At 45.4% G+C, this 23,181-nt stretch overlaps 1 long non-coding RNA gene across 2 annotated transcripts in view; it reads right to left on the minus strand.

The window, feature by feature from the left end:
- The window catches only part of LOC143826172 (uncharacterized), a 40,503-nt gene that overhangs the window by 6,419 nt on the left and 10,903 nt on the right, over positions 1-23,181 (minus strand). For both annotated transcript variants that reach the window (XR_013227026.1, XR_013227025.1), the window contains exon 2: positions 19,322-19,423. This is a non-coding gene — a long non-coding RNA (uncharacterized LOC143826172). The remainder of the gene's footprint in view (positions 1-19,321; positions 19,424-23,181) is intronic.

Genomic DNA, 23,181 nt, shown 5'->3' on the forward strand with positions numbered 1-23,181 from the left:
CCTTCAAGGCTTTACGCGAGTTGGGACCCACATACCTGAGGGACCGCTTATCGCCCTATGCCCCCCATAGAGCTTTACGTTCTGCGGGAGAAAATCTATTGGTCGTCCCCGGCCCTAGGGAAGCACGCCTGGCCTCGACCAGGGCCAGGGCCTTCTCAGTCCTGGCCCCTGCCTGGTGGAATGAGCTCCCGGGAGAGCTGCGGGCCCTGCGGGACCTTCCATCGTTCCGCAGGGCCTGCAAGACGGAGCTCTTCCGCCAGGTTTACGGTTGAGACCAGGCTTAACATCTACGCCCCCCCGGGACCTGAGGATTGGGATTAGACACGAGTACCATCAGTATCCCCTCTCCACTTGCTAGGGGGGGAATGGGTAGTTGATTAGCCACTCTTGCCAGGTAGTCATTAACTATTGACATGTTAATTGGTTTTAATGTATTTTATGGGGTTTTATACTGTTGTAACCCACCACGAGCCGCAAGGGAGTGGCGGGAAATAAATTCAATAATAATAATAATAATAATAATAATAATAATAATAATAATAATAATAATATGCCTATCATGGGTGAGGATGGGGAAGGTTTTTGCAAGCCATTTGAGACTCCTTCAGGGAGTAGGAAGCAGGGAACAAAAAAAAAAGGCTCATCTAATTTGACATATATATGTACCATTCAGTTGTAACCCACTTATGGCAAACCTAGAAAAGAGACACGCTCCTCCTTTAAGGCCTTCCCAGAAATATTAAATGGAACAGATAAGTAGTCATTTATTAACTTCACTTATACTGCAGCTTTCTCCCTAATGGGGAACCAAACCTGTTTACACCATTCTCCATTTTATCTGCACAACAACCCTGTGAGGTGGGTTAGCCTGAGAGTGCAGGACTGGCTCCAGGTCACTCAGCGAGCTTCCAAGGCAGAACAGCTATTCCAAGCTGGGACTCTGAGGCTGGCTTCTGTAAGTAATGCAGGAATGACGCCACTCTCTCCAACCTAATCCGCATCGTCTTCCCAGTCCCCATTTCCCCACTACTAAACAGCTCAATCTACATGAATGTAACATGCTTAAGGAAGACCCTCTGGGTTCGGTGGTTGCTCGTTGACATGGCAAAGAGACCCCTGAGTGAAAAGTGCCAGAGAATCCAGCAATGGACAGATGTTAAGCATGGCCCTTGTGGCTCCCAGGAGGCAAATTTCCAAAGAAGAGACAGAGGGCAGATGTGTGGGGTATAAACAGAATTATGAGCTGTCCTGTTGGGAAGGAGTCAAATCAGAGGTCACGAGGGGACAGTGTCACATTTTGCTCAGAAGGAAATGTCTCCTGCGTTTCCAAGAACCAGCTCAGTTATCAACCCCTTAAACCTGATTCTGTTTCTGCCAGTCAAATAAACCTTTGCAGAAATGGGGCATTCCCTTCACCCTTTCTGCATCTCCCACCATTCTTCATCCCTAATCCGTAGCAGAGCCAGCCTATAGCTCAGGGGACAAAAGTGGGACTGAAGCACAGTCTTCCTAGCCCTCCCCCGACCCCCTTGGCAGCCATTCAAGGCATCTCATTGAGGTTCCTGGAGGTCAAGTTCCTAGTGCCCTGCGAGCAAGCTCACTGGGGACTCCGGAGAGATGGTCTCATGTTTCTCTGATGGGTTTTGCATCAGATTCACACCACTGAAGGGAACGTTCACAGGCAACTTCTAAACGTACGTTCCCAATAAGTGGATTATACATCCGCACTCCTGATAAGGGTGATGTACAGCGAGATGATCAGCTTCGTTTCATTTGGAAGCAGCCAGGAGATAATGTCACCACTGGGGCCTGCCCAGACCCTCTCTGGGGAGGCCACAGTGTCCGGTGGCGTGCCTGAGAACAAGTCTTGCGGTGGCAACTGGAGGAAGCAGTCAAACGTTCGTGGAGTGTCAGATAATCCATTGTGACATACGATCCCAAAACATACGGCTGACTAATATTCTTGGCACCAAATTCCCGGGCTGAGAACAGCTCATGCATTTGAGAAATGCTTGATCTCCTTTCAACAGTTAAAAAGCCACTGCAGATAGACCGGGGAGAATGAAGACAATGCACAGATTTATCACTTTCCCGGCTTGAGATCACTGTCCGGTGATTTATCACTTTCCCGGCTTGAGATCACTGTCCGGAGAGATCTGAGAGGGCCATGAATCATACTCATGAACTTGCAAGGGGCCATATTCTCATTTGATACTTCCAAGCAAGGTGTCCAGCTCTGGACTGGGAAATTCCTACCCACTTGCAATCTCCCTAAGTTCATAAAATCAGCCTTTCTGTCAGATGACTATCCAGCCTCTGCTTAAAAACTTCTAAAGAATAAGAACCCACCACCTCCCAAGGAAGCTTGTTCCACTGAGAAACCGCTCTATGGACAAATATGAGCAACAAAAGGAAGTTGATTTGCCTCTCAAGTGGAAAGGGGGCACTTTAAGAAGGACTGCAAAGCTTCCAAGCAAAAGGGTATCTTTTCTAAAGCAATAAGAACAGAAAATTTTAAACAGCCATACTTAAAGACGTACTTTGTATTAATCCAGTGTACAATCAAAAGTAAGGCATGGTATTTGAACAGTGTGTATATAAAACAGATGCATTCACACAAGGGCTTCTTTGAAACCCTCAATGCAGGTAGAAAGGTGATGCTGTGACAGATGGAAAATCTTGTGGTTACAGAAGGGGTAAGCTCAGGATTTGTATAATGCAAGCTTCCAAATGACCAACTCACAGAGTTCTGTTTAAAGACTGCTTATGTGTGCTACAACTTGCAAACAACCTGAATACAGTAAGAATACTTGCCAAAAGAGAGCTGGTAAAATCATTTGAAGAAAAATGTTTCATCAAGCCAAGAGAGGAATTGATTGCAACTGAGAGAGTGCAGGAGGATTTGTATGTTTTAGACACATGTATAGAAAATGCAAAGCTGACTAAATGTTGCAGTCATAAGAAATGTTCCTGGCTATGGCATAGATGTCTTGGACATAGAGATATTAATACTATTGCCCAGCTTGAGAGCCAGAAACTGATCCAGGGCATACAGATAACCAAATGAAAGAGTCTGTATGCAGCACATTCAAGCTAAAGGGATATGACCTAGCTTCACTAACAGCCTTGAGACAAGCCAGGCATGGTACCCTCTAGAGCTAATATATGTGGCCCAGTAAAGCCAGATACCCCTTGTGAGAACAAATATATTCTAACATTTATTGATGATTTTCTCAAAATATACTGTTACCTAATCAAGGAGAAAAACCAAGTAGCTTGAATCATATGTTGCAGGATTAAGCAATATGATTTAGAGAAAGCCACTGGCTATTCACACAGACAATGGAGGAGAATGTGAGTTATAACATGAAGGAGCTCTTCCGCCAGGCATATGGATGAGGCTACTACGCATGGAAGAGCTAGAACATCATACTTATTTATTCATTTATTTATCTATCTATCTATCATGCCATTTCAATCTGTCAGGATGACAGACTTGAAAAACAACAACTTCTTTCTAAAGCAAGTGTTTATTTCAAAGCACTTCTATCCAGGACGATTCAAAGCCAAATCCGGCTTGCCAAGTCAAAACGCAGTTCTTATCCCCTCGACTTTCCCACCCAAAGATGTTCACACACACACACACACACACAGACAAAATAGACTTTCATCTCTAGGTGCCGTCTGGGAAAGCGCCCAACAATGATAGCATGCCCAACATTAACCTTGGAACGTCCAGTGTTACTACTTACAATGATAACGGCGCCTGTTACACTACTGAACAGTTAGCAGACAGTTCAGGGCTAAAAAACAGACAGGCAAAATGGCTACACCGAGGCTAAGGCATCTTAAATCATGGCAGTAATCAGTGGATTCAGACACAACCCAACGATGATCCAGACTGGGTCTCTCATGAAGTGTCCTTGGCATTCATAGATTAAGGTGACCAGATTGTCCCACTTGGCAAATCGTACTTATGTTGAAATTTATATATATATATATATATATATATATATATATATATATATATATATATATATATATATATATATATATATATATATATATATATTACAATACTATTTTTGCGTTCTATGCATTCTATGAAACTTTTAAAAAATCTGGTCACCTTATCATAGACTGACTTTCTAGAAGGAGCAAAAGAACATCAATTGTGTAACTACTACCCATCTTATCTTCTGTTCAGTCCTAGCTATGGCATCAAACAAAGCTATTCAAACAAAGAGGAAAGAATGAAGACCTTATAGAATCATAGAATCATAGCGTTGGAAGGGGCCACACAGGCCATCTAGTCCAACCCCCTGCTCAACGCAGGATCAGCCCAAAGCATCCTAAAGCATCCAAGAAAAGTGTGTATCCAACCTTTGCTTGAAGACTGCAAGGGGATGGGGCTGCAGTTCCCTGGTATAGCCTTTTGCTTGGCATACAGAAGATCCCAGGTTCAATCCCCGGCATCAGGTGGTAGGTGATGGGAAAGACCTCTACCTGAGACCCTGGGGAGCCACTGGCAGTCTGACAATCCTGAACATGATAGACTGATGGTCTTATACAGTAGAAGGCAGCTTCAGGTGTGTAGAAAGTAGTTAGATAGGATCGGTAATGAGACCCATTCAGGGAAACCACCTGTCTTCTCCTTCGTTCCTCCTCCCCAATAAACTGCGGTTTCATTGTGTTCCCAGTAGGATTGCTAATCCGGGGTTGGGAGATTTGAGAGCAAATTCCATAAACTGTGGACTATATTATAATACATAATACATATATTATAATGTAATTATAATATAATTATAATTACATTATAATCCGGTCGCCTTCCGGAGCAGGTTCAAGGTTTTAGTTTTGACCTTCAAGGCCATCCGTGGTTTAGGCCCAGCATATATGAGGGACCGCCTTTTGCCCTATATCCCCCGCAGGGCTTTACGCTCTGCGGGGGCTAACCTATTGGTCGTTCCCGGCCCCAAGGAAGCCCGCCTGGCCTCGACCAGGGCCAGGGCCTTCTCGGTCCTGGCCCCAACCTGGTGGAATGAGCTCCCGGAAGAGCTGAGGCCCTGCGGGAATTACCAACATTCCGCAGGGCCTGTAAGACGGAGCTCTTCCGCCAGGCTTATAACTGAGGCCGGGCGGAAAGAAGATCAGCCCCCCCCCTCACAAACTAGCGTTAGAGAGTGTCACCCCCCCCCCTCCTGTAGTTGAGGATGCGGAGACTAAATGAGTAAGATTAAACCATTGTTGTTGCCACTATTGTAAATTTATTGGATCTTATTGTTATTTTATGGTTTTTAGGGGACAGGGTTATGTAAGCCGCCTCGAGGCTTCGGGGGGAGGCGAGGTATAAATACAATAATAATATAATAATAATAATAATAATAATAATAATAATAATAATAATAATAATAATAATAATAATAATGCCATAGAAACCCCACTCCAAAGCAGCTATTCTCTGCAGGGAGACAGATCTCGATTATCTGGAGCTCAAATTAATAACTTAGATGGAAACCCTATAATTCCTGTTTCTGTGGACGGAAAGCATTTGCAGAAATTTTAGCAGGGATTTGTGTGTGTGTGTGTGTGTGTGTGTGTGCATGCGTGCCCAAGTGCATGAAGGAAATACCCCAACTTCTTTGTGTGAATTCCATTCCTTCCTTCTATCGTTAGTGTAGAAGTGCTCACAAAGGCCGGTCAAAGAGACCCGGCGAGGGAACACAGAGTGCCACAGAGGCCTGGTGCCGGTTTCAGTTGTTGGTGTCTTGCAACGGCCTCTTTATCCTCATTGCTTTTGAAAGCCGTTTCCCTAAAGGAAGAGGCTTGGCAGAGGCTGTAGCAGAGAGGAGTCGAAGCAGTGAAGCATGCGGGCAAAATTTTTGAACAATGCACGAGCGTCACCTCGCCCGCCAGCGGCAGGGCTGCCTTGGACTTTGCAAGCGCCAAATTGTGAAGTCCTCTTCCTGTTTACAAAGAAATGCCATGGTTTCGATTTAGAGAGGAGGAGCCAGCTGTGCCGATTGGAGTCTGTTTGAAAAGTGAGCCCCTTCTTTGTGTTTTCGTTGGCAAGTCGGAGGGAATTTCACTCAGGCAAGTGATCTTGGCCTGGTCCAAAGGCAGGGAAGCACGACCAGAGCATAATGCTGGACATAATGTTTTATCTTTTCAGCTCATGCTCTGTTTGTTCTGCTATGGGATGGGGTTTTTTATGATGGTTTGTGGGGAGGGGGGGTGTATATTGTACCCCGTCACGAGTCTCTAGAGTGGCAGGCAAAAAATCTAATAAATAAATAAGTAAATAAAATAAAGAAATAAATAAAATCCAGCTGGATGTTCATTTCCCATCTGTAATAACTTTTTTGTGTGTGTGTCTTAGCAACCATAATGAAGGCAAAAAGAAGTAAAATTTTAACTGGCATCGTCATCCATTGGCGACCCTCTTCTCCACAAATCCCAGCCCCCAAATCTCCAGGTATTTTCCTACCCAAAGCTGGCAACACAACAATGTCAGTCATACTGTATGTGGACTACATCAGTCAGTCTGTATGTGGCTAGTGGATTCTTCTTCCCCTAGGCAGGGCCTGGCATTCTCCTGAATTACACATGATCAGTTTCCCTGGAGGAAATGGTGGCTTTGTTAGTGCTGGGACTCGTGGACTTGTCTTGATCCCAAGTCCGTCCAGAGAAATTGAGCTGTAGAGTAACAGAGTATTTGAAAGCATGCAGTTATCAGATCAAGACTCAGCGCTTTCAGGTTTAAAAGAGAGAAATCTTTACTGGGAAAGATTATTTACAAATATATATCATATCCATCTGCTTCGGTCTCGTTACTGAAGCAGAGTACAAAAGCTTAACGCAGGCTGTCCCAACCAGGGTTTTGGGAAACCCTGGGGTTTCTTGGTGGCCCTGGAAGGGTTTCTTGAATGGGCGGAGGTTAATTAACTTTATATATTTTAATTGGTTAAACATTTATTAGGTGATATGACCTTATATGGTCACCCTCCCAAAATGGCCAGTGATGGGCCTGGAGGGATGGGAAGGGAAGAGACCCCGAGTGGGTGTTCTTCCCAACCATATTCTGCTATCATGCCACTTCTTGGGTTTCTCAAAGCCTGGAAATGTTTTGGGGGTTTCTCAAGGGTAAAAAAGCTAAGAAAGCTTGGCTTAAAGCAGTGGTTCTCAACCTTGGTGTCCCGACCCCAAGTGGGGTCACCTGGCCCCTTTCCCAGCGTCACCAGGAGAGGTTGGTGGCAGCAGCAGCAGGTGGCAACAGGTGGCAGTGGGTGGCATCAGGTGGTGGCGGCAGCTGCTGATGGCAGACCCATGGCACTGGCCACCTCCGCACCACCTCCAGATTGTTGTGTGCTTGCGCACACACCTGCACACCTGTGCGAGCTGCCCCCATACTTGCCCGCATGCCGCCGCCACCACAGTGGGGGTCGTAGCGTTATGATGGTTGAGAACCACCGCTCTAGATAGACGGACACTCTATCTTGATCTACCCCGCAAGGCTGTTGTGTGAATGAAATGGGAGGGGAGCAATGTTGGCCACTTTGGGACCCCCTTGGAGAGAAAGGCAGGGTACAAACCGAGTAATGGAAACCAATGACTTGGAAGAACAAAAATTGAGTCCAGGGGCACCTTTAAGACCGACAAAGATTTATTCAAGGCATGAGCTTTCATGTTCAGGCACCGTCCCTCAGACAAAATTGATTTGGAGACATCAGTAAAGGGATGCGGAACATTTTGGGTCCCCCTTGGAGAGAAGAGTGGGGGAGGAGCCAAGAAAACCCATGATTCGGGGGAGGCAACATAGGCAGGCCCAAGAGCAGCTGTGTGGAGAGTGGGTGTGCCTGGAGAGGCTGGGTGCACAGCTGCAGGAGCTGTGCTGCTGCCACCTGGAGCCCAAGGCTGCTGAGCTGCGCCACCACCTGGAGCGCCTGGCCGGAGAATGTGCCACACTAGAAGCACTGCTGGAGCAGCTGGCAGCTGAGTGTGGTTGCCTGCAGGAGAAGTGGCAACAGAGCCAGTTTGGTGTAGTGGTTAGGAGTGCGGACTTCTAATCTGGCATGCTGGGTTCGATTCTGCACTCCCCCACATGCAGCCAGCTGGGTGACCTTGGGCTCGCCACAGCACTGATAAAGCTGTTCTGACCGGGCAGTAATATCAGGGCTCTCTCAGCCTCACCCACCCCACAGGGTGTCTGTTGTGGGGAGAGGAATGGGAAGGCGACTGTAAGCCGCTTTGAGCCTCCTTCGGGTAGGGAAAAGCATGATATAAGAACCAACTCTTCTTCTTCTTCTTCTTCTTCTTCTTCTTCTTCTTCTTCTTCTTCTTCTTCTTCTTCTTCTTCTTCTTCTTCAGTAGCGGCAGCACCCCAGCCAAGCCGCTCACCCTGCCGTGACCCCTGTGAAAGAGTCATTCGACCCCCCCCAAAGTGGTCCCAATCCCCAGGTTGAGAACCACTGGTCTAGGGCAGCGGAAAAGAGCAAAATCAGCATGGTGGGACAAGAGGCAGAACTGAACTGAGAAGCTCCAGGGGAAAAACAACAATTTATATACAATCATGAACAATAGATCTTCATGCCATTGGTCAGTTTTGCTTTATTTTCTTTGAAAGAACACTTGCATAATTTTATGGTTGGGGGTCCCCACCACATGAGGTACTGCATTAAAGGATTGCGGCATTAGGAATTTATTTATTTTTAAATTTATATTCTGCCGCTCTCAGATTTCTTGCCGGAGTTTACAAAAGCAGTAAAAATACAGTAAAATCCCCTAAAATATCCCTTAATACAAAAATATAATAAAGCATAACAAGATGGCGAACAATAAAATACCAAACCTCTCCCCCATTCAGCATATGGGTCAATAACTTTCTCTAACTGGGAGTGAGGAACCTAGTTGACCTCAATTTAGAGATCCTCATATGGTAATACCAAGGGCCTTTCCGCACAAGGACCAATGTTGCCAATAGGTTCCACAAAGCAGAAATGCTATTTTTAATAGTGGTATCTCGGCGTTACGCATACCTACATTTGTAGTGGAATCCAGTAGCGTTTCATTCGTTCCCCACAGGTTTCCAGTCTCGCAGGAATCGCTAGAAAGGAAGTGATTTTTTCTGTGCTTGTTCCCGCCCCTGGCCATCAATCAAACGAACAGCCAATGGGCAGTTGTTATCATGCTCTGGAAAAGCCCCTTTCCCTTTAAGCACAGGTTTTAAAAAAAAACATGTAGTAATGAATATGCATTGATTCGTTGCAACAGAGAGACCCATCTAGCTGGTGTGTGAGCTGGCAATTCATCGTTACCACGCTCGCTCGAGTGAAACCCCCCCCTCCGCACAGGTGAGATTTTTGGCCGAAAATAAAAGGAACTTGCAAACAAGGGGCTGTGTTGTGCTTGGGAACTTAGGGGAGCTTTAAAGCACTTCTGTGGAAGGACTGTAGCCGGAGAAGCCTCGCTGGGTGAATGAAGCCTCGCTGGTTCATTGCTTTCCCCGCTCGTTCCGAGGGGAAAAAAATGGTGATCGCTTTGCCGGAAGTTCAGAGGAGAGAGCCAGGGGGAGGGACTTTGTTGGAACCATAACAATGAGAACGAACATGTCTTTTTCGCTAGTGTTGCAGATTGTTTGCAAGAGTGTAGCTCTTTTCGAAGGGTGAATCCACTTTCCCCGATTTCCCAGAAGTGCTACAACAAATCGCTTTTTGCAGAACTGTTGCAAGAGTCTTGCAGATTGTGTGGGACGTCATGCGGAACTGTAAATTAGTAGCGTTTACCATATGTAAGCCTTCTGCTACATTAAACTTGTGCGGAATGGCCCAAGAACCGCCCTGGCCTCAACTATATGCCTGGTGGAAGAGCTCCGTTTTGCAGGCCCTGCGGAAAGCTGACAACTCCAACAGGGCCCTTAGATCTTCTGGGAGCTCATTCCACCAGGTTATATGAAATATAGTGGTTCTAAAAAAAAACCATAGGCCATAGACAATTGAGTAAAGAGTGAAAATTAGCCCCGTTACTAGTTAGATATATAATTAACCCCATTCCTAGTTGTAAATAAAATCTAATTCTTGCTGGTGGGCGGGAGGCAAAAACCATTTCCCGCTTTGATAGGCCGCAAACGGCCCCTGCTTTCCAGCTGCCCCTCAGTTCCCCATCTGCAAAAGTGGTCTGCCTTCTTCCCAGTGAAGAATTTAATAAGCTACCTCTCTTGTCTGTCTCGCTTGGCAGCAACAACAACAACAACAAAAATTCCAAATGTGAAAGGGCCTCCTTATAGTGAGAAAGATGGCACTTATGCAACAAGCTGGAAAGAGTGTACAACATGGTCGGATGGCCGTGTTCCCCTTCTAGGATTTGTTGGGGAAACCTTCCCTTAGCTGCCCTGACTTTGTTGCCTTTTGTCAGTCACAAAAAGCAGATTTTCCATTGTAAATCCCCAGTCATTAAAGGACTACTTCAGCGGCCTGCCCTCTTCAATAGGCCTGTCTCCTAGCTTTGGCTTTTAACGGCAATCATTCCCTCCCTCCCCCCAAAAAAGAGGCTGCTAAGATGGCTACGTACCTCACCCTCTTTAGCGCTAAACCAATTGATGCCCGGCGGACACCGCACGGCGGAGGAAAAGATTCATTAAAGGGCACTTCATTAAAGAGCTGCAAAAGGAAGCCGTAATGCGGCTGAAGCGGCCCGAAATCCAGAGCAAAGCTGTCTATTAGGGGGAAGCAACAAAGACGGTTTCGGAAACTGAACGGCCTGCTCCTCTGCAGCGGATTAGGGAGAGTGATGGGATTAGGGTTGAATGACTTGGGCAAGAGACAAAGGGAATTTTCGACAAAGAGGCTTAGATATGGACGAATTAACGCTCTCGGTGCCGACCAGGTCTCTGATGGGTTCCAGCCTTCTTTTGGGGGCCCCTGAGACTGAAGTTGAGAGAAAGAGAGAGACAAAGAGAGGAAAGCAGAGGTTTGCAACTTCTTTAACCTTTTCTTTCCCCTCGTGTTGTTGTTTGTTTAGAAAGACACCGAATGAAAAGAGTTTTGAGATTCTCACTGAGTTGCATTCTGCAAGAACAGAAAAAATCTGATGCAGACCGTCCAAGGAGGGTCGCCAAAGTCCCATATGTAGAACGGCCATCAGATTTGTATACCTTTGCTGGCAAGTGTGTCGTAAGGCTGCCACCTCTGGGTTGGGAAACACCTGGAGAATTTGGGGATGGAGTCCAAGAAGGGAACGGTGAAACTTCAGTGATAATGCCATAAAATTCACCTTCCAGGTGAACTGATATCTGTAGTAGGAGTAGTAGGAGTAGGAGTGTAGTAGTAGTAGTAGGAGTAGTAGTAGTAGGAGGAGGAGGAGGAGGAGGAGGAGGAGTTGGTTATATGCGGCTGTTCTCTACATGAAGGAGTCTTGAAGCGGCTTCCCTTTCCTCTCCCCGCAACAGACCCCCTTTGAGGGAGGTGAGGCTGAGAGAGCCCTGATATCACTGAAGAAGAAGAGTTGGTTCTTCTATGCTGCTTTTCTCTATCCGAAGGAGTCTCAAAGCGGCTTATGTTCGCCTTCCCTTTCCTCTCCGCACAACAGACAGCCTGTGAGGGAGGGGAGGCTGAGAGAGCCCTGATATTACTGAAGAAGAAGAAAAGTTGGCTCTTCTATGCTGCTTTTCTCTATCCGAAGGAGTCTCAAAGCGGCTTATGTTCGCCTTCCCTTTCCTCTCCGCACAACAGACAGCCTGTGAGGGAGGGGAGGCTGAGAGAGCCCTGATATCACTGCTCGGTCAGAACAGCTTTATCAATGCTGAGGCAAGCCCAAGGTCACCCAGCTGGCTGCATGTGGGGGAGGAGCAGGGAATCAAACCCGGCTCACCAGATTAGAAGTCCGCACTCCTAACCACTACACTAAGCCATGAGAAGTCCCACATGGAGCTGGCATGTTTGTTTGCTTGTTTGCATCCCGCCCCTCACAGAGTCTCATGGCAGCTAACAAAGTAGGGCTTACAATAAAACCAATAAATTAGACCAAAGACTTATACAATAAAGAATAAAAACACTCATACAACTCCTCCATAAAATCAACAATCGAAAGCCCACCTCATTGATCCCAGTGAAAGTATAATTGGGTAACCTGGAGGAAAATGGGAAGATTTCTACTTGGAGATATAGGAGGCAATACATATACATCCATATATAGAGTGTGTGGATTTATGTAGGGGAAGGCCTGATCATAACTGTGACATGCAGTAGGTGCGCACTGGTCTCAACCAAAGGCTTGGTGGAAGAGCTCCATTTGCAGGCCCTGTGGGACTGCTGGGGTTCAGCAGAGCCCTGACCTCACTTGGGAGTTCATTCCACCAAGCCAGGGCCAGAGCCAAGAAGGCCCTTACTTGAGTCAAGGCCAGGTGCACCTCTTTAGGGCCAGGGACCACCAGCCTCTTTGCATTGGCCAAGCGTAATGCTTGTCAGGGGTCCCTTAGATAGGTGGCCCCTTAGCTACACAGAATCTATCCAGAATTCCACTGGAAGTCAATGCAGCTGCCAAAGAGTAGGTATTGTATGGGTCCTCCAAGATCATAGAATCATAGAGTTGGAAGGGGCCATACAGGCCATCTAGTCCAACCCCCTGCTCAACGCAGGATTAGCCCTAAGCATCCTAAAGCATCCAAGAAGATTTTTGAATGAGGACCGGAGAAGCTGCATTTTGCACCAGTTGTAGTTTCTGGAGAAGATTTAAGGGAAGACCTGCATAGAGCGAGTTACAGTAATCCAGCCTAGAGGTGACCGTTGCATGGGTCACAATGGTCAGGCGGTTATGGGCCAAGTAGGGCGCTAGTAGCTTAGCTTGACAAAGATGGTAAAATGCCAACTTTGGAACTGGAAGATACTCCCAAATTTTTGACTGACTGGGCAGCTGAAAGCTGCACACCGTTCAGGGTGGGAAGGCGCACTTCCCAATCTGGTCCCATCTCTTCTGGCCAGAGGACCTCCGTCTTCAAGAGATTAAGCTTCAGGCAACTTCGTTGGAACCATCCCTCCACAGCCTCCAGCCTAAGCTTCCAGGGGGGCGTCGTACCTGGCCAGCGGTCCATCAGGAGGCAGAGCTGGGTGTCGTCAGCATATTAATGACACCCACCCATAAAACCTCTCAGCAGCTGGGCAAAGGGGCACATAAAATGTTAAATAGCGTTGGAGAGAGGAATGTGCACTGGAATTGGCATTGGCACGATTGACTTTCTCCAACAGCCACCCTCTGTCCTCAGTCTTGGAGGAAGGAGATCAATCACTGTAAGGCTGTCTCCTGTATCTCCGCATCAATGAGGCAATGATCAAGAAGCTCGTGGTCGACTACCTAGAACGCTGCTGTCAGTGGTCTCAGTAGCATTGATCCATCCCAGTCCAGCTGGCATCGGAGATTGCCTGTCAGAGCAACCAGCATGGTCTGTACTCTGTGGACAGGTCGGAAGCCAAATTGGAAAAGGTCCAAGACTGAAGCTTCACCCAGGAATGCTAGCAATTGAACCACATCCAACTGCTCCACCACCTTTCCCAGAAATGCTAAACAGGAGACTGGGCAGTAATTAGCGGGCTCTCGCAGATCAAGTATGGTTTTTTCAACCATCATTGAGCACCCCCCCTCCCAAAGGTCTTTGTACTCAGGGAGAGATTTATTCTCTCCTAGAGTTGGTGGCGCAGAGTGGTAAGACAGCAGACATGCAGTCTGAAAGCTCTGCCCATGAGGCTGGGAGTTCAATCCCAGCAGCCGGCTCAAGGTTGACTCAGCCTTCCATCCTTCCGAGATCGGTCAAATGAGTACCCAGCTTGCTGGGGGGTAAACAATAATGACTGGGGAAGGCACTGGCAAACCACCCCGTATTGAGTCTGCCATGAAAACGCTAGAGGGCGTGACCCCAAGGGTCAGACATGACCCAGTGCTTGCACGGGAGATATCTTTACCTTTATCTTTAGAGTTGGCCTCCTCCCTTCTCCTGGCTCGTTTTAAGGAGCCACAAGAGGCAGAGATCCAGAGGACAACTGGTGGGCCTCATTGATTCCAGCAACCTGCCCATCCTTATCTATAAAGCACCAAAGTATTTAGGTAAGATTATCTTGCAGTACTTTAGGTGTGTGTGGGGGGAGGGGGGGAACTTACCCTACTTACCCTTCATTTTCGTAGTTAGTGGAAGGCATGCACTTAAAATGGACCTTTAAAAGAGGGAAATTCAAAGGAAATCAGGATTTTATTCAAAGGGCAATGTTCAGCCACAATCCTGACAATGACGACGGCTCTGAATAATAGTATTGCCTAAAATAAATGTCATCTTTCATGAGTGCTCAAAGAGAGTTCCCTGATTATTAATCTTTTCAAGGGGCCTTATTTAAGGAGGCTGCCATATTAACGATGGAACTCTCTGATTAGGAAACAGAGATCACCTGTCTAGGAAGTTCATGGCGAAGATGGGACCCACCGCTTTCCCACTTTGGGTCAGTTTTCCCCAAAGGCCAACATTCTGGAAACATCAGCAGTGACACGTGCCTCACCTTGTGCTGGGAGACGTTCCTTCAGTCTCAGGGGCTTCCAGCCAACTGAAGTGACCCTTCCACTGGAGGAAGAACTGGAATTTGGCCCTGTTGTATTTGACCCTACAAAGTCACAGCCATCTTACGGTAACCCATGTAGGGTTTTCTAGGTAAGAGACAATCAGAGGTGGCTTGCCAAGGCTTGCCTCTGTGTAGTGAACCTGGATAACGTCCTTGATGATCTCCAGTCCAAATACTGATCATGGATGACCCAGCTTAGCTTCTGAGATCTGATGAGCTAACACTGGGTTATCAAGGTCACAGCAGAGGTACAGTGGTGGTTTGCCATTCCCCGTCTTTACGTAGGGACCCTAGACTTCCTTGGTGGTCTCACATACTAACCAGGACCCATCCTGCTAAGCTTCCAAGATCAGAAGGTAAGCAAGTTGGCCCTGGCCAGTATATGGATGGGCGACCACCAAGGAATACCAGGGGCATGACATGGAGGCAGCCAAAGGCATATCACCTCTGAACACCTCGAGCCTAGAAAGCCCCTCCTGCCGGGACTTAACAGCATTTTCTAATATGTATCCAAAGAGGCTGTGTTGCAGTGCTCCAAAAACTTCATTGGATGAGAGCTGAGTGCAACACAAAAGAAATGCTTATAAAAGAATACATAAAGAATTGTTAACAGTGAACTCTTTAAAGACTCCCTCCATCCCTGGCAAATCTGACTTATTCTACGATGCAGAGGGTGTATAGTCAGCCCACTTTCCCCTCCTCCACCTCCTCCTGCCTTCTGAGTTCTGCAAAATGGCAGGAGGTCAGTGGACACCAGGGAGTGCATGGAGGAAGGTGGGTATCTACAGTAGAAGGGAAATTGGTGGATCTCCCTCCCTCAATGGATATGCTCTTTCATCAATGGAATTACATGGCTACTATACGCCACTATATCGAGATTATACTGTTTCTGTAACAAGTCTCTTGTTTTGTTTAACATATCTCTAACAGTGGTTCTTCACGCTCCTTCCTGGTTCTGGCGTTCTTTGCTTATATGTTCTTCTTGAATGATTTTGCAACTTCAAATGTACCCTATATACTCGCGTATATGCCTAGTTTTTCAGCACCTTTTTCCACACTGAAAAAGCCCTCCTTGGCTTATACGTGGGTATATACGGTAACTGATATAAAAGGCTGCTCCAGCCAGCCAATCGTTGCACTGCCTTTTGCAAATGTGTACTGCAAGTTGAGCTTGCTCTGGCAGCTTGTAGGACATTGTTTGACTGAGGGACTCTGATCTTTTTTTGGCAATGCTGGATGGGAGAGCCTGTGATGGTGGAGCATTTCCCAGCCTCAGCTTATATGCGAGTCAATAGGTTTTCCCAGATTTTGTGGTAAAATTAGGTGACTCGGCTTATATGTGGGTCAGCTTATATTCTATATCCGGTAATTTTAATTTCCCTGATGTTTCCATGTGGGTTTTTTCTTCCTGTTCACCACCCTGGGAACTCTGATCAGAGGGGAAATGGCATAAGAATATTTTGGATTTTAAAAAATAAATATTTCCTTCCCTACACACACACACACGCCTTGAAACTAAATTATATCTTGAGAAAAGTTCTGAGACTTTTCTTCCCAACGGCAGATACTTTCACCACACCGAAACACATCTAAATACTACACTACCTACAATTTAAAAAAAACACTATTATCTGAGTATTTTGTGTGGGGGGGAACGACTGTTCATAGAAAATTGTGCCATCTCCTTGGCTCTGTGTAAAACTCTTCTTGCGTGCTGCACGTATCTGGGTGTTTGTAGAATCATTAGTCAACAACCATCATAACAGTGGAGATATAAGGCAAAAGTTAATTATGGTAAATTAGTAAATTGTGTCACAACATCCAAGTTCTTCCATATGATGGTTGTTCATTAGGCTGAGGAAGAGTGCCTGCACTCAAAAGCTCACGCCTTGAATAAATCTTTCTTGGTCTTAACGGTGCTATTGGAATCTAATTTTGCTATTCTTCATGGGAGCCAGAGTATTCAGGGGGAAACAATTCAAGAGATTGTTTTTTACGATCCGTTTTTTGTTTCAGGGAATATTTGTGGAAGGCTGAGTCATCCAGTCAAAGTTTGACCATACCATAATGAACAGGCTCTTGTCTGTATTAGCATCTTTAGAAATGTTGTACAAGAAAATTACTTCACAAAGAAGATTGATGTTTTCTTAACAGAGCTCTCTTTCCCCACAGGTGCAAATGCTTGTCTTTTCATCCATCACTGGAGAGGGGGCGGGAAATACAGTTTGGTTGTTTTCCACATTGCTATCGCAATTTGTAGGACTCGCTCTTCTCATGATCCCCAAATGAACTGGTAAAAAGGTTTCCGAACACAAATCAACTTATCTTTAAGTGAAGGCCGATTGCTGTGATTTTCCTTGAGAACAACCCACGCAGATGACAAATGGGGCAGAATCACGCGAGGGAGAAATGCAGAAATGCATGTAAGGAAATGAAACTGTTTCTCCAAATGGTTGTAATGCTTGAGGAAAATGCTGGGAAATTCACATTCCGCGACAAAACAGTTACGGGCGAGAGGGCAATATCGAGATTCAGCAGAACTGGAGGGAAAGCCAGAATATCTACAATAGCCACGAAACCTCTTCCAGCTGAGATGAAGCAAATGCAATCTCCTCTCTGACTAGTTACAAAGTGTGCAGGATTAAAGAAGAAAAGAATAATTACCCAAATCTTCCACTCTAACATTTCATTAAAACAGTCAGGGATACCAGAACATGCAAGCGGGAGCAAAGATTGCCTCAGGAAAATCTGAACCACTGGTCGCTTTTATCAGTGATAATCCTATAGGCCATCCATTATGTAAACTCAAAGCTTATTACTACTATGCCTAGGCAAATGCTAATAAGATTCAAAACGTCATGAAAGGCCTGCGTTCTAATACTCTTGTGAGTGGCCTTCCGTTGGTTTAATGGCCATTGTTCAACTGTCATGCTCATATCCCACCCTGATCGCACATGGGCGGTTCTGTAGGGCTCTGATCCAATTGGTATATTTCTGCTGTTCTTATTAGCACCCAAAATGGGCTTCCCGGGCCTTATGCTTGGGTTGTCTGAGCCTCTGAGTATGTATTTAAGGAACGTCATGGCTCAGAGCTGGGTCTTGGAAGCAGCAGCGGTCCCAGCCCCATCTTAAAGCCCTCTATGCCACGAAGACATCAGCGAGGTGGTTTGAGAAGCAGCATTTTTAAAAATATGTATTATTAGATTTGTATACCGCTGTTTCCAACAAGCTGGCTCGCGGCGGTTCACATCATCGAAAAACATCCCATAAGATTTCTATACATCTCAATATTCTTGTGGGTTGTGGGTTGTGCGATGACGCAGAACTATCCCTCTCTTCCTTTTAATTTATTTTATTTGGGACGACGTGCCTGTAATGTGATGTTAGTCATAGGTAATGTAATTTTGAATTTAACTCTCTGGTCTCAGGACAAGATAGCTCCCAGCACAAGGGTGTTTTAGCAAAGAATTATCATATGGCATCATATGGCTGAATTTGGATGTTGTGATACAGTTTGGTAATTGACCATAATTTGCTTTTGCCTTATATCTCCACTGTTATGATGGCTGTTCATTTAATGAGGAAGAGTGCCTGCATTCGGAAGCTCATGCCTTGAATAAATCTTGGTTAGTCTTAAAGGTGCCATTGGACTATTATGGTTGCTTCCCTGCAACTGCTATGAGCCTCTTGTGGCACAGAGTGGTAAGGCAGCCATCTGAAAGCTTTGCCCATGAGGCTGGGAGTTCAATCCCAGCAGCCGGCTCAAGGTTGACTCAGCCTTCCATCCTTCCGAGGTCGGTAAAATGAGTACCCAGCATGCTGGGGGGTAAACGGTAATGACTGGGGAAGGCACTGGCAAATCACCCCATATTGAGTCTGCCATGAAAACGCTAGAGGGCATCACCCCAAGGGTCAGACATGACTCGGTGCTTGCACAGGGGACACCTTTACCTTTACCTGCAACTGCTATTGGTAGGATTGTTCCCATCAAGGAATAATCCTAAAAGGGTGCCATGTAGAGGATGGAGCAGAGTTGTTCTCTCTTGCCATGGAGGGATGGACCAGAACCAATGGGATGAAATTCATTCCAAATAAATTCTGTCTAAACCTCTGGAAGAAGTTCCTGACAGTTAGAGCGGTTTCTCAGTGGAACAGGCTTCCTCGGGAGGTGGTGGGTTCTCCATCTTTGGAAATTTTTAAGCAGAGACTGGAGATCCATCTGATGGAGAGGCTGATTCTGTGAAGGCTCAAGGGGGTGGCAGGTTACAGTGGATGAGCAATAGGATTGTGAGTGTCCTGCATAATGCAGCGGGTTGGACTAGATGACCCAGGAAGTCCCTTCCAACTCTATGATTCTGTGATTCTAATCCTTGACTCTCAAAATGCTACTCAAAATCCAGATCTCCTTCCTCTTCTGATAAGAGGAAAGATACAGCATGGGGATAAATGACGAGTTTTCAAATCTGCTTTGGTTTCCAGGGACATGCTAGACCAATAAAAAGAGAGGGTATCAAATTTCATTAGAGAGAGCCGATGCAGATGGAATGGCGCACCTTCACCCGACATGTAAGAAGAATCCAGATGTTTCCCACATACCTTATAAGTTTGCTTTGGGCACCAAGGGCCTTCTACAGGCAAACAGCTCACATTTCCCAGGGAACAGAGTTCAAATGTACTTGAAATGAAGTGTGTCGCAAGGAACCAAAGAAGCAAATTGACCAACTTACCCATTGGAAGTCCTGAAGTGGCTCAACTTCAGTTGGCTGACCTCTTTGGCCTAGACGTTGAAGTGACTAAGCTCTGGTCACATGATGAGAAGATGAGAGTCACTAGAAAAGAGGGCAACACAACCGGAGATGGACTGACACCGTCAAGGAAGGAAGCCACATGGGCCCTCCACTGGCAAGGCCTCTGTAAGGCTGTGAACGATCAAAGGTTCTGTAGGTCATTTTAATTCATCAGGTTGGAAGTTACTTGACGGCACTTAGCACCATATCAATGGGCAGTGGTGGCAAACCATAGAGTTCAGTAGAACATCTGCTGCCTTCTTTTGAAATACACACAACTGTGATTCAGGTGGGTCACCATGTTGGTCTGAAGACACTTAGCAAAGTCTGAGCCCAGGGACACCTTTAAGGACTGACAAAGCTTAATTTGGGCATAAGCTTTTGTGTGCAAGGGTGCTTCTTCAGACGCATTGAAACAAGAATTCCTCAACTATTACACAAAAAAAGTGCAGGGGGGAAGGGGAGGACAGTTAGCAGCCAGGGAAGAGATAGTGCAAGTCAAGATGCGTGAGTAACTGAGCAATAAGCATAGCTAAAATTGGATTAACTCAGTTGCCAAGACCTGTGGATATCACCATAGAAGTACTAGTACTACTAGTACTACTAGAAGAAGAAGAAGAAGAAGAAGAGTTGGTTCTTATATGCCACTTTGCTCTTCCTGAAGGAGTCTCAAAGCGGCTTACAGTCACCTTCCCTTTCCTCTCCCCACAACAGACACCCTGTGAGGGAGGTGAGGCTGAGAGAGCCCTGATATTACTGAAGATGAAGAGTTGGTTCTTATATGCCACTTTGCTCTTCCTGAAGGAGTCTCAAAGCGGCTTACAGTCACCTTCCCTTTCCTCTCCCCACAACAGACATCCTGTGATGCAGGTGAGGTTGAGAGAGCCCTGATATTACTGAAGAAGAAGAGGTGGTTCCTATATGCCGCTTTTCTCTACCCAAAGGAGTCTCAATGTGGCTTACATTCCCCTTCCCTTTCCTCTCCCCACAAAAGACACCCTATGATGGAGGAGAGGCTGAGAGATCCCTGATGTTACTACTTGTCAGAACAGCTTTCTCAGTACTGTGATGAGCCCAAGGTCACCCAGCTGACTGCACGTGGAAGAGGAGCGGGGAATCAAACCAGGCTCGCCAGAGCTGGTTCTTATATACTGCTTTTCTCTACCAGAATGTGGCTTACAGTCGCCTTCCCTTTCCTCTCCCCACAACAGACCCCCTGTGAGGTGGGTGAGGCTGAGAGAGCCCTGATATTACTGAAGAAGAAGAAGAGTTGGTTCTTCTATGCCGCTTTTCTCTACCTGAAGGAGTCTCAAAAAGGCTTACATTCGCCTTCCCTTTCCTCTCCCCACAACAGACACCCTGTGAGGTGGGTGAGCCTAAGAGAGCCCTGATATTACTGCTCAGTCAGAACAGCTTTATCAGTGCTGTGGCGAGCCCAAGGTCACCCAGCTGGCTGCATGTGGGGGAAGAGCAGGGAATCAAACCTGGCTTGCCTGACTGGAAGTCGGCACTCTTAACCACTACACCAAACTGGCTCTTACAGACATAATAAAAGTGTTAACAACAGACTGGAGAATTAAGTTTGATTCCAGTGGCACCTTTTAAGACCAACAAAATTTAATTCTGGGTATAAGTGAGTACTTAGCACGTGTAGTGAAATAAGAAAGTGGTTTCTCGATTAAGCCCTGGGGGTTCTGAGAGTTGTATTAACTTGCAACTCAGTAGTCTCCTGTTGTGAAATTCTTTGCCATAAAACAGCTCGTTTGAGCTCCCCCGCCCAGATCACATAAACAGGTTGGAACAGGAGATTTATAAACCTCGTTCATAATTTAGTGTTACCCCTAGAAATTAAATGGGTGACTTTCCTTTTTTAAAAAAAAAAAAGAATTACCCTGAATCATGTGCCCTGTTGGTGAAATTCAGAAAGAAAAATCCTAAAATTATGCAATGATTACAATAAATCAATTTGGGGTGTCACTCCTGTTTTTTTTTTTTTTTTGCCCCCGTTAATAAATTAACCGTGTAACATTGTTCAAAATTATGTCAGTTACGCATATAATAATCTTTTAAATTAATGAAGTGATGAAGCAGTTTGATGACACCCGTGATTTACGGGGCGGCTTTTAGCTAATGTTAAAAGCCTTTCGTTTAATAAATGGTCCCCTTGAGAAATTACCAAAAATGAATATTTTTCTACGTCCAATGCTTCCAGGTTTACACTTTTTTCAATATATTAACAAATGACAAGGGAGAGGCATTTTTCAAAATAGATCTTCTTTTACATATATTTAATTGAAATTAATTAGTATATTACGTGAGAAGGAAGAGGCCAGTGGGAAAGGTGCATGATCATTTATAGAAGTTTCTCCTGGTAATAAAACACAATTTAAACAGTGGAATTAATCATGTCCTTTTAAACATTTTATGATGGATTAAGAATCACTCCAAGGAGTTTGATTAAATAGAGTACACACATGCACACGCACGCACGCACCAACAGAAAAGAGCAGGCGCCCAGGACCACCGCAAAGACTATAAAAATTTGTGGCAGGAGATGTGGTTTTGTGGGGCCCCGCTCACTTCTTCAGATATTCGTGACAGTTCCTCCCCTGCCGCAAATTTTAATCATCTTCAAAGTGCTATTGGATGCTTGCTCTTTTCTGTTTTTACAAACTAACATATACATATACGTGTGTGTGATCTATCTATCTATCTATCTAATCTATCTATCTATCTATAGATAGTGATAGAGGTAGAGGTAGAGGTAGAGGTAGAGGTAGAGGTAGAGGTAGAGATAGATGATCTCTATATATGAAAGAAGTCTGATTCTCTCGTAGGTCATATTTCCATCTTTTATTTGTGCTGGATTGTTTTTATGCTGAAATCTTTACAAAACTTCCGGCAAAATTCCTCATGAGGCTAATCGTTTTGTATAAGGTGCTATTTATCTCCATTTCATTTTTGCTCTTTTTCTGCAGGCAATTTTTTGTTGGGGTTAGCAGGTCCCTCCTGGCCACTGGCAGGGAACTGGGGGTGAGGTTGCCAGCCCCAGGTTGGGAAACCCCTGGAGATATGGAGGCGGAGCCTGGAGAGGGAAGAAGAAGAAGAAGAAGAAGAAGAAGAAGAAGAAGAAGAAGAAGAAGAAGAAGAAGAAGAAGAAGAAGAAGAAGAAGAAGAAGAAGAAGAAGAAGAAGAAGAAGAAGTCTGGTAACACCAAAAGACTAGAACTAACTATAATTGATGCTGACAATGGGTATCTAACCAGGGCCTTCTCAGCCCCGGTGCCAGCCTGGTGGAATAAGCTGCCTGCAGAGATCAGTGCCCTGGTGGAACTCTCCAAGTTCTGAAGCTCCTGCCAAAGTGGCCCTCCCTCCTCTCTGCTTCTGTACCATGGGAAATGAGGAAGTGACTGGACACTAGACAATGAATTGTTGGAGCTCTTACTCTTACCTTGTAACTACTTACTGGTCTTATGTACTGTTTTTATGACTTGTGATTGTAATCTTTGTTTGAATGGGTTTTAACCACACCAAGCCTGTCCGCAGGGAGGGCCAGTCTACCAATTAAACAAATAAAATAAAGTAAAATAAAGTAAAATAAAGTAAAATAAAGTAAAATGAAATGAAATGAAATGAAATGAAATGAAATGAAATGAAATGAAATAAAATAAAATAAAATAAAATAAAATAAAATAAAATAAAATAAAATAAAATAAAATAAAATAAAATAAAATAAAATAAAATAAAATAAAATAAAATAGGAAGAAGAAGAGGTGGCTTTTGGTGCCCCATCATTCACTA

This window comes from Paroedura picta, chromosome 1, assembly GCF_049243985.1.
Source record: "Paroedura picta isolate Pp20150507F chromosome 1, Ppicta_v3.0, whole genome shotgun sequence".
Lineage (NCBI taxonomy): Eukaryota > Metazoa > Chordata > Lepidosauria > Squamata > Gekkonidae > Paroedura > Paroedura picta.